This window comes from Heptranchias perlo, chromosome 1 (assembly GCF_035084215.1).
Source record: "Heptranchias perlo isolate sHepPer1 chromosome 1, sHepPer1.hap1, whole genome shotgun sequence".
In the NCBI taxonomy this organism is placed as follows: domain Eukaryota; kingdom Metazoa; phylum Chordata; class Chondrichthyes; order Hexanchiformes; family Hexanchidae; genus Heptranchias; species Heptranchias perlo.
The window spans coordinates 38,017,631-38,027,458 of NC_090325.1; positions in this window are offsets into that span (position 1 = coordinate 38,017,631).

The window sequence follows — 9,828 nt, forward strand, 5'->3', positions numbered from 1 at the left end:
AACGTATAAAATTCTTAGAGGACTTGACTGGGTAGATGCTGAGAGGCTGTTTCCTCTGGCTGTAGAGACTAGAAACTTGAAACTTAATTTGGAACAAATTACTTTATCCTATATTCCAGATGGATCTCTGATGCCAGAAATTTAAAGGTATATCTTCATTTTCTGTCTAAGTATTTTGAAAATCCCTTTGGGTACAAATTGACTCTTACAGCTTTCAATCTGAGGGTATTCTCAATGATCCTGGATCACACTGAGGGTAACCACACTTGTCCTCAGTTGTGTTGACAGTATCATGTTAGTTACAATCTGTACTCTCAACAGTTTGACTGAATCCATTTGGGTATCATAGAACATTCCCAGATTTGTATACAGTAGAACCCCTCTGAAACATTATCTTTAGGAATCATACCAAAAATATCAAGAGATTCTTTCTCTAATTGTGCCAATCATAATTTGTACATGCTAGCTGATTTCTTGTTGCCAGCAGTCTAAAAAATATTTAAAACCATCTCCTTCTTCCAATGACTGTACTTCTGCTAATCATCTACTCTGTAATTCTAACTCCTTTCTGCCCTTTTGTTTGTTTTCCACTTAGCTATTGAATTAATATATTTTTCCTTATTTAGAGGCCAGGGCTCTCAGTGGCAGCCAATATAGATCAAGTTCTAGAATTACATAGAATTTACAGCACAGAAATAGGCCATTCGGCCCAACCGGTCTATGCTAGTGTTTATGCTCCACACGAGCTTCCTCCCAACCCTCTTCATCTAACCCTATCAACATATTCTTCTATTTCTTTTTCCCTCACATGTTTTTCTAGCTTCTCCTTAAATGCATCTATGCTATTCACCTCAACTACTCCTTGTGGTAGCAAGTTTCATATCCTAACCACTCTCTGGTTAAAGAAGTTTCTCCAGATTATCGATTGGATTTACTCGTGACTACCTTATATTTATGGTCCCTAATTTTGGACTCCCCAACAAGTGGAAACATCTTCTCTACATTTACCCTATTAAACCCTTTCATAATCTTAAAGGCCTATAACTATAATGTTAAAGATCTGTAGCTATTAAAAATGTAAGTATTCAGTACAGAAATTTAGCTTTCTGAAACCAATAGGTACATTTTGAACATGATATGAAGATATATTAATGTAAGAATATGCTGACAATAGTAGATCTCTTGTGGAATTGCTCACAGGTTGGAGCACAGTTGTGATTCCTGGCTAAGATGAAGCTTTGCCGAATGGCTCTTCCTCCTTCAAGGTCACTAATCAAGTAGTCCCTCTGGCGAAGTGATCTAAATAGACCAGCAGTTCCCAAAGTGGGAGCGCAACAAGTCTATCAGAGGGCGTGAGAAGGTTGCCAGCACTAACTCACTAACAGGTAATGCCTCCAATATGTATTCTCTCCATCGGTGGAGGTGCAGCACTCCCCTCAACTCTCTCAGGCGGTTTTCGAATCTGCTCTCTCTAAAATTAAGGTATCCCCTGCAAACAATTTGAGCTTATGGCTTATGTATGCAAGTTGCTGTAGATGATGGCCAAAATGATTTTCAAAAAATATTTTGAACAATTTTATTTTCCTCTATTGTTGGTAGGTTTTGCTGACTGCTCATTTTGAATTGGTTGTTTTCATTTACTCTTAGTAGCTTTAGATGTTCTAGATGGACATTGGGGGTGGGCAGGGAGCTACTGCTACATGTAGAGGTGAAAGGGGGACTGAGGTCTAGGCTGGGAGGAAATCTGGGATTCAGGACAGGAGCAATCTCAAAGTGAAGCTCTGGGGGGAAATCAAGACCTGGGCTGGCAGTGGGACCAGGGTCTAGCCTGAGATGCAGCTGTACAACAGGCCAGTTCTATTTGATGATGTCATGGTAGCTCCAGAGTCATGGCCCTGAACCACTGCAACATTTGCAGATGAGAGAGAAATTGAGAATATGAACCTGGGATCTGAAATGGGGAGGTTGTGAGTTATGATATCAAGGCAGCATTTGACCGAGTGTGGCACCAAGGAGCCCTAGTAAAATTGAAGTCAATGGGAATCAGGGGGAAAACGCTCCAGTGGCTGGAGTCATACTTAGCACAAAGGAAGATGGTAGTGATTGTTGGAGGCCAATCATCTCAGCCCCAGGACATTGCTGCAGGAGTTCCTCAGGGCAGTGTCCTTGGCCCAACCATCTTCAGCTGCTTCACCAATGATCTTCCCTCCATCATAAGGTCAGAAATGGGGATATTCGCTGATGATTGCAGTGTTCAGTTCCATTCGCAACCCCTCAGATAATGAAGCAGTCCGAGCCCGTATGCAGCAAGACCTGGACAACACCCAGGCTTGGGCTCATAAGTGGCAAGTAACATTCGCGCATGACAAGTGCCAGGCAATGACCATCTCCAACAAGAGAGAGTCTAACCACCTCCCCTTGACATTCAACGGCATTACCATCGCCGAATCCCCCACCATCAACATCCTGGGGGTCACCATTGACCAGAAACTTAACTGGACCAGTCATATAAATACTGTGGCTACAAGAGCAGGTCAGAGGCTAGGTATTTTGCAGCGAGTGACTCACCTCCTGACTCCCCAAAGCCTTTCCACCATCTACAAGGCACAAGTCAGGAGTGTGATGGAATACTCTCCACTTGCCTGGATGAGTGCAGCTCCAACAACACTCAAGAAGCTCGACACCATCCAGGACAAAGCAGCCCGCTTGATTGGCACCCCATCCACCACCCTAAACATTCACTCCCTTCACCACCGGCGCACAGTGGCTGCAGTGTGTACCATCCACAGGATGCACTGCAGCAACTCGCCAAGGCTTCTTTTGACAGCACCTCCCAAACCCGCGACCTCTACCACCTAGAAGGACAAGAGCAGCAGGTACATGGGAACAACACCACCTGCACGTTCCCCTCCAAGTCACACATCATCCCGACTTGGAAATATATCGCCGTTCCTTCATTGTCGCTGGGTCAAAATCCTGGCACTCCCTTCCTAACAGCACTGTGGGAGAACCTTCACCACACGGACTACAGCGGTTCAAGAAGGCGGCTCACCACCACCTTCTCAAGGGCAATTAGGGATGGGCAATAAATGCCGGCCTCGCCAGCGACGCCCACATCCCATGAACGAATAAAAAAAATGAGGTTGGGTTATTCTTATGTGATCTGATTTGTTTCTTACCTAAACGACCAATTAGATTGCAGAAAAACTAATGCCAAGTGAAGTGAATCTAATGCTAAAAGCAGATGAAAACTTTAAATGTCGTCTACTTTCTCTTTCAGAAATCTCCAGGATTTCTTCTTACCCACAATATAAGAGACCACAAGAAGGGAAAAAAAAACAGAAAATAGCATCATTAACCCAGTGATCTTTTGAGTTGCCAGGGCCTGGCTCTGGTTTCCTCAGCAACAGTTTCTCCACAAGCTCCGTGATTCTGTTTTCCAGAAGCCTCGGCATCTCTTCTCTGTCCAAACCAACTCAACCTACATCTCTCCTTTCCTCCGAGTGCAGATACCTACTGAGGCTCCAGTGCACTCAGCCTCTGCTTGGGTCCAAGGCTAGAAGACAGCTGAGCCCGAGGGAATGGAGCCAAGGCTCAAAGCTGGAGCGGAAGGAGGGAGGAGGCATGCAGATGAGGCCGGACCGCATGCTGATAAGGTCAGGGAGTTTGCCGCTTGCTTCGGCCTCTGCTCACCTGTTTCCCTCCTCGAGTTAAATTTAAAGTTAAATTCGGGGCTTACATTTCAATTATAATTCTTTGGCTGTGAAGTTCTTGAGATCATCCTGAGGACGTGAAAGGCATTAAATAAATGCAAGATCTTTCTTCTTACTTCAGGGTTTGTTAAAATATGCTTTTCCTTTCTTAACTTTTTCGGAATCAGGGATCAGAGCACTTTGCTGCTCTGTAGACAGGAATAGGAAAGCAGAGAGGTTGATACGGGTTGGGTCACTTGAGGAGAAGCAGAGGCTGAGTGCACTGGAACCTCAGTAGGTAACTGCACTCGAAGGAAAGGAGAGACGTAGGTTGAGTTGTGTTGGACAGAGAAGAGATGCCGAGGCTGAGCAGGCCATGAAGTTAGTGCGGATTTTTTTTAATGCTATTGAAGGCAGGTTCTTCTGGAAAACAGAATCACGGAGCTTGTGGAGAAGCTGTTGCTGAGGAAACCAGAGCCAGGCCCTGGCAACTGCTGTCAACTCAAAAGGTCACTGGGTTAATGATGCTATTTTCTGTTTTTTTTTCCTTCTTGTGGTTTCTTATATTGTGGGTAAGAAGAAATCCTGGAGATTTCTGAAAGAGAAAGTAGACGACATTTAAAGTTTTCATCTGCTTTTAGCATTAGATTCACTTCACTTGGCATTAGCTTCATTTAGCATTAGCAGTGATTGGCCCACTTGGTGCTTTTCTGCAATCTAATTGGTCGTTTAGGTAAGAAATAAATCAGATCACATAAGAATGACACTGGGGAAGGGGCAACTCAATCTTTCTAATAATATCGATAGATTTATATGGCCAGATAGGGAATGTATTCTCTCTGTAGTAATGCAATTGTTAACTTTGTTCACCAGATTATGTGTACTCTGGTTTGGATAGATTTCCTATCTGCAGAAGTAGCCATTTCAGGAGCCATTTTAGCCATGCCTGAAATCAAGTCAAGGAAATGCCATCCAGAGTATATTGTATTGGAAAAGGTGATGTATACGAGAAGGTTCATCAAGGAGTGTTTCTTCTTATTTTCCTTGCTGGCATTGGACTCAGTTTGGAGTGTGTTAAATTGAGTTACAGTGGGTGGTATTTTCCACATGTGAATCTATTTTACAGCAGCAAAATGATCCTGTTTGATATTTGAATACAGGGAGTTATCTAGCAATTTTGTAAAAATGTAATGGTGAATTATAATCTATCAAATGGTGATAGTAAATCAATTACTAATGATGGTTTTGTCGTGTGTTGTTGGAGATATCATTACCCTCTTTGTCTACAATCCTATTTTCTACTTTTTAAGTTTTATTAAACCATGATGTTTTAAGTCTTATAAAATAGTGTTTACTATGTGTGGGACAGGTGCATGGAAAGGTATAGGAAAGGTTATCACACTATCCTTTTGCACTTGAAATCTGTGTTCAAATCCAGCCCAGGATATGATATTACCCTCCACAGCCTCAATCCAGTTCCTAATTCAGATTCTATAATGAAATGTAGGAAATGCTCGATTGAGATTTATTTCAAAACATCACAGCTGGATCTAAGCACACTGAGTGAATATGTTGTAAGGCAGTATGCTGCCCTGTGTTGTCCAGCACATCCATTATAGCCTCTGGTGCACTAAGTGGATGAATACAGGGTAGCACCCTCTCAGTATAGACATTTCAAAAACCATTTTTTTTTCCCCAGGTGTAAACAAACCAAGTTGTACCGTGGAAAAGCATTTACCATATTTTGCCATATTTGGAGGAGACCGGATAAGGAGCGCAGCAAGTTTATCCAGTAACTAGTTACGCAGTTCAGGCCCAGAAGGTCCCAGATTCAATCCCCAACCTGTACTGACTTGTCCTCTGCACCCCTGAGTTAGCGAAAGGAAAACAAGCCAGGGTTCCAATCCTGATCATTATCCAGTGACCTCTACTAGAATGTGTGTGTGGCCTGGACTTTATCAGTCAGTGGCTTTCCCGTTGCAAACCGCAATGGCGAATTCATTTCCCAGCGGCTAGGTCTCATTTGAATCCTGCCAGGTGGATAGCACAGAATATCACGTGGCCCGGAGACCATCCGCCAACACCAGGTAAGCTCTCCTGTTCCCACAAGAAAAGTGAAACAAAAATTAAAAACTTACCTTTTTGGGCCTCTTCTGGCCCCTATTCTCCTCGCTGCTGGGTTGACCTGATGAGACACTTGCTGCTGCTTCCCGATCAGGCCAGGTAAACAAATTAGTAAAAATTGCAATCGGATCCCAATGATGTCATGGGGACCCGACATGTATATGTTAAGAAGGACCCCGCTGGCTTTGGGCTCAGGACAGCAGGTGAAAACTGGAACATGCCAGCTCCTGGCGGCTGCAGGGCAGGTAATGAACTTGGGCGATTTTAACTGCCCACCCGCCTGGTTTCCCTTGGGTGGGTAGGGTTAAAATCGCACCCTGTGTGTCCGTGTGTGTGTGAAAGCCTTTGCTTCATCCCAAGATTTCAGCAGCGAACCCAATGAGACAATCGACGATCCGGAACAGCAGACAGAGGGATCCGCGGTACAGCAACCGAAGAGGAAAGAGTCAAACTGGACTCCTCCGGAGGGTCGCTGCCCTCAGCTGGACATGTATGCTCAAGCTGTCAGGAAATGCGTCAATGCCAGATTCATCAGCCGCACTCAGAAGACAGTCCAGAATGTCACCCGAGCACAACGCAACGCCATCAACGCTCTCAAGACCAACCGCAACATCGTCATCAAACCAGCGGACAAAGGAGGAGCCATAGTCATACAGAACAGAACAGACTATTGCAAAGAAGCATACCGACAACTGGACAACCAGGAACACTACAGACGGTTACCCGCAGATCCGACCAAAGAACACACCCACCAGCTCAACAAACTGATCAAGACCTTCGATCCAGACCTTCAAAGCATCCTACGCACTCTCATCCCACGTAATCCCCGCGTGGGAGACTTCTACTACCTCCCAAAGATACACAAAGCCAACACACCCGGACGTCCCATCGTATCAGGCAACGGAACCCTGTGTGAGAACCTCTCTGGATACATCGAGGGCATCCTGAAACCCATCGTACAGGGAACCCCCAGCTTCTGTCGCGACACTACAGACTTCCTACAAAAACTCAGTACCCACGGACCAGTTGAACCAGGAACACTTCTCACCACGATGGACGTCTCGGCACTATACACCAGTATCCCCCACGATGACGGCATCGCTGCGACAGCATCAATACTCAACACCAACAACAGCCAATCTCCGGAAGCCATCCTACAACTCATCCGCTTCATCCTGGATCACAATGTCTTCACCTTCGATAACCAGTTCTTTACCCAAACACACGGAACAGCCATGGGGACCAAATTCGCACCCCAATACGCCAACATTTTCATGCACAAGTTCGAGCAGGACTTCTTCACTGCACAAGACCTCCAACCAACACTATACACCAGATACATCGACGACATTTTCTTTCTATGGACCCACGGCAAGGAATCACTAAAGAGACTACACGATAACATCAACAAGTTCCATCCCAGCATCAAGCTCACCATGGACTACTCCTCAGAATCAGTTTCTTTCTTGGACACACGAATCTCCATCAAAGACGGGCACCTCAGCACCTCACTCTACCGCAAGCCCACGGACAACCTCACGATGCTCCACTTTTCCAGCTTCCACCCTAACCACGTCAAAGAGGCCATCCCCTATGGACAGGCCCTGCGAATACACAGGGTCTGCTCAGACGAGGAGGAACGCGATGGACACCTACAGACGCTGAAAGACGCCCTAGTAAGAACGGGATATGACGCTCGACTCATCGATCGACAGTTCCGACGGGCCACAGCAAAAAATCGCATAGACCTCCTCAGGAGACTAACACGGGACGCAACCAACAGAGTACCCTTTGTCGTCCAGTACTTCCCCGGAGCGGAGAAACTACGCCATGTTCTCCGCAGCCTTCAACATGTCATCAATGAGGACAAACACCTCGCTATGGCCATCCCCACACCTCCACTACTCGCCTTTAAACAGCCACCCAACCTCAAACAGACCATCGTTCGCAGCAAATTACCTAGCTTTCAAGAGAACAGCGTCCACGACGCCACACAACCCTGCCACGGTAACCTCTGCAAGACATGCCAGATCATCGACACAGATACCACCATCACACGAGAGGACACCACCCACCAGGTGCATGGTTCATACTCCTGTGACTCGGCCAACGTTGTCTACCTCATACGTTGCAGGAAAGGATGCCCCAGAGCATGGTACATTGGTGAGACCATGCAGACGCTGCGACAACGGATGAACGGACACCGCGCAACAATCGCCAAACAGGAGGGTTCCCTCCCAGTCGGGGAACACTTCAGCAGTCATGGACATTCATCCACCGACCTTCGGGTAAGCGTACTCCAAGGCGGCCTTCGAGACACACGACAACGCAAAATCGTCGAGCAGAAATTGATAGCCAAGTTCCGCACCCATGAGGACGGCCTCAACCGGGATCTTGGGTTCATGTCACGCTACACGTTACCCCACCAGCGAACAAATGTTATCTGTTTTTAATATAATGGGTCATTTGCTGGCTCTCTCTGCCTTCCGGATGTTTCTGCCTCTCTCTGTTTTTTTTTCTCTGTTTTTTTTCCCTGTTTGTTTTCTTGTTGAATGTGTATTCGGGGGTTCTGCAGGTGACACCTCTCTGTCTGAACACGGTGATTGCCTTGGCAACGGGCAGTTGCAGGGGCAGTCTGTAAACACCATGTATTGTTCTATATGTATAAATGCGTAGGCTTCAAGGAGCTCCTGAAACATTTACCTGAGGAAGGAGGAAGTCTCCGAAAGCTTGTGAATTTAAAATAAAATTGCTGGACTATAACTTGGTGTTGTAAAATTGTTCACAATCATCTAAGATCATCTGACGATACTCGTCATTTAGGCTCACGCCTGAGCAAAAGCCTCAGCTAAGGTCCTGGAACTGCACTTCAGCAAGGAGTGGAAGGAAGGGAAAAAATTGTCAAGTAACATAAAAATCAGAGTACAAAAAGATAGACAATGAACAGATTCTCAGCAGTTCTACACAGGAAGGGAGGTGAAAATAGACAGAGAGCTCATCCCAAACCATCGTCCTGCATTTCCCTAGTGTTATTTCACAAGCTAATTAGCAAAAGTCAGGCAGCAAGTTGCCTCTGGTGCCTGGAATGTAGAGAGACTGTAAAATAAGGCAAAAATAAATGAAAGAGCATAATACATTTTTACGGATCGATAAAATATCCTGGAAAAAATGTCACTATGAAATAAAAATAATGCCTTTGTTTGAAGTAGAACACTTGCCATCAACGGTAAATCAGCTCAAGCCTCAGTGTTGTATAGAACCTGTTATGATAATATACCCAATACCAGCTAGCAGCATGACAGAACAGCGTAAGCTAACTCCAGGATTAGCATAGAAGCATGTGTATAAGATCATCACACTGCATCCAAGCAGCATTTATAAAATTCAAGACATCATACTCGGTTTTTACATAATGAAGACTCAACCGATCAAAACACTAGCAAGATAAAATTGTCTGTTTATCTTTTTTGTCATGTTTTAATCAAAATGCTGTAACCAACTAGGTTTGTGATCTTTAATTCTTCATCCAAGAGAATTAATCATAGTGAAATGGTCATTTCAAACCGTGAGACTTTTATTTTTCTTTCTTTGTTTTGTATGTAGCTACTAAGAAGCACAACAACATGGGGCAGTCACAGAAAAGCTGTACTGAGGACATGAGATAAGCACACCAGTGACCCCTGAGAGCTCAAAGCCCTAGAGGATCTGTGATGTGGCACAGAGTGTAAAGTCTGTGCCTTCCAATTGCTCTAAAGTCTTGGTTCAGCAAGTGATGCTTAACCCTGTGTTTAAATGTCTGTATGAGGGACAGCGTTCCAGTTGGGCAAGGGTTCCACATGCAGGAGAATTGCTCTGTATAGCTCTGTCACTAGTATTTCATACAGGCTCATTGGCCTGTTTGTCATCGCCGACATACTTATGTAAAGATGGATCCCCGTCATAGAATCACATAGCACAGAAGGAGGCCATTCAGCCCATCGTGTCTGTGCCGGCTCTTTAAAAGAGCTATCCA